The following is a 6,000-nucleotide window of genomic DNA, read 5'->3' on the forward strand; positions in this document are numbered from 1 at the left end:
TGTTCCTGTCTCTTCATCACCCACCCACCACAAAACAGCTGAATCTCTTCCCCATACCAATAACTATACTGACTTATTATTAATATACTTCTTAGAATCAGAGCTTTGTCCAGAAGAGACAGTGCCTTTGCAAACATTTAATGTAGGTTTATACACACCAAATAAGTTGTGCCCTTTCTAACCTTCACAAAGTAAGTATCTAAGTGGTAATATCCCCTTGGTTGTGGTTCTCGTATTCAGTAACCAAATTGCAATCTAAATTATGTGGACTAGAAGGAGGTGAGGGTGGTGGAATTAAAAATTTTCCAACTGCAAGAATACCAAATTTCTGCAGATATTAGGAAATATAAAATATTCATGGAAGACTTTGACTATTTCCCACTAATTTTAAATAAAAGGTGAAGCATATTCAGAATGTGAAATGCCCTGAAATGCTGGAAAAATTGTAGGCAAGTTCAGGGATCCTAAGGCCTTTACTCACAATGATGCAGCTAGTGTCATCTGATAAGACTGAAATGGTAACATTGTGTCCGAAAATGTGTCTCCATTTGTGAAGAAAGCCTTTGATAATCTGGAGAATGGGCAAATTGGCCAGGGTAATCTCTAACAACATCCTGTAAATATGACCTTCACCAAGAGAATAAAAGAGCCCACTTGCAGCAGGAGAACTGTGTCTAGAGAGCAGTGGTGTTTCCCACAACAGAAACATCACGGTTTTAAATTTGTCAGCTCAACTCTGATGGTGGCTATGTTGTTGCTTACATTAGCAGTCTGGGGTTCAGATGGGCTGGTTCAGCAGCTAATTTCCAGCTCTCTTATCAGACAGTGGGTCTTAGCGTGATCATCTTAACAAGGTTCTATACTGATAAGTCAAAGGCTACAGTTTACTTTCAAAATTAGAAATTCTAAGGAAGAATATTATTTGTTTGTCCATCTGTAGTTTTCTACCTGAGAAAAGCTAGAATATTGGCCAATGTCAAAAGTTGGCTCGTGCTTTGAAAATTATACTCTGAGCTCTGCCCAATGAATTCTTCCCATTAAATACTACAAATCTCTCTACCACTGTGTGTGTGTGAAGATGGATTGTTAAGCAGTAACTAAGTATGTCTTAGTTGAGTCATCAGTGAGTTATTCCTCTGCACCTGTCAGAATGTCTGTGAGATAAGAGTTTCATTGAACCACCAGATTTTCTTCAGATTAGGGAGAGGTAGATTATATTTTTCCCTGTATACTAATTGTTACCTGTTCATTGAATCCAGAGCTGATGCTAGGGCCAAGCCACTGAATCCTTGAATTGGACTGAGGCATATACATTCTGCAGCCCCCAGAGCCCAGCACTGGACTGTGTCTTCTTTTTAATTTAAACTTATGTTTAAGTTTTTTTTTTCTTTTAATTCTCATTGTTGACACAACTTACTTTGGCTTTGAACACCCGTTGACTAATTTATAGGGACTGAATCACTGACTTATTCCCGTTCACCTTGAAATTGCAATAAACTTTTTTCCTTGTACTACCTGGAATGCAGTGAGCATGGTCATCATTTTGAGAGCAGTCCTCAGTCCTAGTAATGCAGAAATTTGCACTTCTTGGACCAGCACTTGAGCAAGAATATTTGTTGTGGATCTGAGGGGTTATCCTCACATACCCTAATGCAACCATGAGAAAACACCACATTGTTATCCAAAATCAAGTCTTTGTCAGTATTGCATTCCCATTGCAAAACAGTTAAGAATTGTAGGAGTCCTTAGATTTTACCATGCTGAGATTTTTAGCAACCTAGCATAATCATTTCTTACAGATGCTGTCGGGGAGATGAGACCATTGGTCACAGACATTGAAATTTATCACTCAGAGCAGGAGCAGCCAGTTTTAAATTTGTATCCATTCCCTAATATCAGATGAATACACAGAGTGAAATTTTGATACCTAAAGAAGCAGTGGGCTGTTAACATGAAGAAAGCTTAAAGCATGGTAAAATCCTAATTTTATTAGTATCTTTATGTATAATTTATTTGAATCACTTATTTATTAGTATCTTTACCTAGGATAAGTATATCATGACTCAAGTTTACTTGCTGCAAAACGAATCATGAAAAATGTCATGGGAAATCATGACCTTTGAATTTCCATTTTTACTTCCGCTTTATTGACATATAATTGGCATAAAACATTGTGTAAGTTTAGGTGCACAGGATATTGATTTGATTTATAAGTATTAAGAAATAAATATCATAGCAAGTTTAGGGAGAATTCATTATCTTATTTAGATACAATTTTAAAGAAATACAATTTGTCTTTTGGTTGTGATGAGAAATCTTATGGTCTACCCACTTAACAACATTAATATAGAACATAAAGCAGTATTAATTGTAATTTTCATGTTATTGCGGGGCATCCCTAGAACAGGTTTATTTTACGGCTAGAGTTTTTTAGCTTTTGAGTGCATTAATCAATTTCTCCTTTCCCAAATACTGCCTTTGTTAACTACAAATCAAATTGTTTTTTCTATAAGTGTGTTTGTTTGTTTTTGAAGTGCACTTTAATCTGTAACTCTGTGGAGTTTCTCTTACATAACATAATTTTTGCTATTTTTAATACATTTCAAACTGATCAAAAGATAAATCTAGTTTTGATAGTTGCTATTTAAAGATATTTCATAGTTATTGACTATTCCCCACACAGTAAATTTCTTGTCCCTGATATTTTAATTTGCAACTGGAAATATTTCTCTCTTAATTTTTCTCAACTATTTGTTTTTCTTCACCACATTTCCCTCCTTCATTTGAGCAACCTGTTGCTTTCTATATATATAAATTCTTTTCTGTTTTGTTATGTTCATTTCTTTAAATTCCAAATATGAGTAAAACTTTTCTGCATTTGTCCTCCTGTGTCTGACTTCTTTCACCTAACATATTACACTCTTGGTCTACACATTTGTTGCAAATGACAAGAACTTATTCTTTTTATAGCTGAGTAATAACCCATTGTATTTTTATGGGTATGAGTGCATATATATATATATAAGTTTAGTGTGCGTATATATATAAATATAGATAAATCTGCAGTTAATAGTTGGGTAGATATATATACTATAAACACACATTTTCTTTATCCATCATCTATTGAAAAGCAATTAATTTTCTTTTATAGCCTGGCTATTGTAAATAATGCCACAGTGAATATAGGGTTGAATTTATCTTTTCTGATTTGTGTTTTCATTTTCTTGGAATAAGTATCTAGTTATGGAAATGTTGGTTCATATTTTATTTTTAATTTTTAGATAAAACTCCATACTGTTTTCCACAGAAGCAGCACAAATTTAAATTCACTCAAGCAGTGCAGCAGGGTGATTTTTCTTACATCCTCACCAATATTTATATTTGTTACCTTTTTGATCATAGTCTTTCTGACAGGAGTGGCATAATATCTCATTGAGTTATGGTCTTGCTTTTTTCTCATGGTTAGTCATGTTGACCATTTTCATGTGCCTGTTGATTACCTTTCCCCCACTGTATATTCATTTTTTTGTAATGGGCTAAATGACCATAACTGTCTGATTTCACTTTTAGGCATTCTGTTGTGTTCCATTATTCTGTTTGTTTTGTGCCTCTACCATATTCATTACTGTATATTTGTATTATAATTTAAAATCAGGGACAGTGTTACATCCTCTATGTTCTTTGTCAAAGTTGTTTGTGTTTTAAGTTTGTTCATTATCTTTTCTTTTGTTTTTCTTTGTGACTTCAACTCTTTTGTGTTTACATGTAAATGTAATAATTATTTTTTATGTGTCTGAAAATGCCATTTTTATTTTGAAAAGCACTGAATTTAATTTGTGTATTTTCTTGGCTAGTACTGTCATTTAAACAATATTTTTCTTCTAATCTATGAGCACAGTATATCCTTTTCATCTGTTTTCATTATCTTCAATTTCTGTTATAAATATTTTATAGTTTTCTGAGTACAGGTTTTTTAACCTCCTTGGTTGTACACATTTCTTGAGTTCTTTTTTGTAATGCAACTGTAAATGAGACAGTTCCCTCACTTTCTGTATCTGTTAGCTTGTTGTTAGTGTGTAGAAATGCAAGATTTCTGTATGTTAATTTTACATTCTGAAATTTTACCAAATGCATTGAAAAGCACTCATAGCATTGTGGTGCCTTTTTAGGATTTCTGTTTAAGTATTTCATCTGCAAGCAGACTCTTGTACTCCTTTTCAGAAATACCTATATTTTATTTACTTTTATTTTGGATAGCTATGGCTAGAATTTCCAATAATATACTGAATAACAGTGGCAAGTGTGAACATTCTTGACTTCTTCCTGCTCTAACAGCAGATGCTTTCAGCTTTTAATCAGTGAGTGTCATGATAGCTGAGTTCTTGTCATATGCAACCTTAAATGTGTTGAGGTATGTTTCCTCATATCCATTTTGAGGAGAAATATAATCATAAATAGATACTGAATTTGTCAAAACATTTTATGACACTTTTGAGGTTACCATATAATTTTTATTTTTCAATTTGTTAGTTTGGTGTATCATATTGATAAATTTCTGGGTGATGAATCACTTTTGCATCCCTGGGATAAAAGGGACTTAATCATACTGTATAATCCCTTTAATGTTTTGTTTGCTTTGCTAATATTTATTGATCATTTTTGCATGTATGCTTCTCAGTTGTATTTAAACTGTAATTTTATGAAATATTTGTTCCTGTTTTAATAATAGTGTTATACAGAAAGGTGGGGTAGGAAGCCTTCTTTCCTTTGCAAATTTTTGGAATTCTCTGAGAAGTATAGGTGATAGCTCTTCTCTATATGTTTGGCAGAAATCACCTGTGAAACTGTCAAGGCCTGGAATTTTGTTTCTTGGGAGATTTTTTTTAATTACTTATTCAATTTCATTAGTGATAATCAGTTAATATTTTCTATTTCTCATTCCATTTTGGAGATTAGATCTTTCTAGGAAATTGTCCATTTCTTCGAGGGATTCCATTTTAATTGGCATATAGTTTGTTGTATCATCTTATGATGCTTTCTGTTATTTTGACATAAGCTGTAACTTCTCATTTATTTTGCAGCATTTTAACCTGCACTCTCTTTTTTGCTCATGAGTCTCATTAAATTTTATCAGTTTTATTTATCTTTCAAAGGCCACTACGTAGTTTCTTTAGATATTTCTACTTTTAATCTTTATTTTATGTATTTATGTTCTGATCTTTCAGCTATCTTTCTTTCTACTAACAAGTTTGTTTATTATTTTGCTACATCCTTTGTAAGATTATGTTATAAGAGAGAGATATTTCTTATTTGTATAAGTGGCATTGTTTTGCTCTAAGCATCCCTATTAATACTGCTTTTGCTATATCACATGAACTTTGTTTTTGTTGTTATATTTCTTTTTGTATTTTTTCTTTGATTTATGCAGCAATCCATTGGTTGTTTAATGTTGTATGATTTATCCTCCATACTTTACAATTTTTCTCATGTTTTTCTTTTTAGTAAATTTCTGTTCTCACAGAATCCATATGTTTCTTCACAAAACAAGGAGAATAATAATAAAATTTACACTAAATTCTGAAAGGCACAAATTTTCAAAAATTATCCTTGAAAAATTAACAATGCTGTGAGTATTATCCTCCCTGACTTTAGAACATACTACAAAGCTACAGTAATCAAAACATCAAAATATATCACCAATAGAGTCACATAATCAATGGAAGAAAATAAAGGGTCCAAAAATAAACACACACACATATGGTCAATTAGTCTATAATGAAGGTGACAAGGGTATACAATGGAAAAAAGGCAGTCTCTTCAACAAGTAGTTTTGGGAAAACTGGAAATTACATGTAAAATTTAGATGTAAGAGCAATTCCTTCCATAGAATAAAAAATAAAATAGAAATGGATTAATTTCCTAAATGTAAAACCTGAAACTATACAATCTCTGAAGAAGAACAAGAGCAGAAGTGCCTTTGTGATAAATCTTTGCAATATG

This window comes from Vicugna pacos, unplaced genomic scaffold (assembly GCF_048564905.1).
Source record: "Vicugna pacos unplaced genomic scaffold, VicPac4 scaffold_17, whole genome shotgun sequence".
Taxonomy (NCBI): Eukaryota; Metazoa; Chordata; class Mammalia; order Artiodactyla; family Camelidae; genus Vicugna; species Vicugna pacos.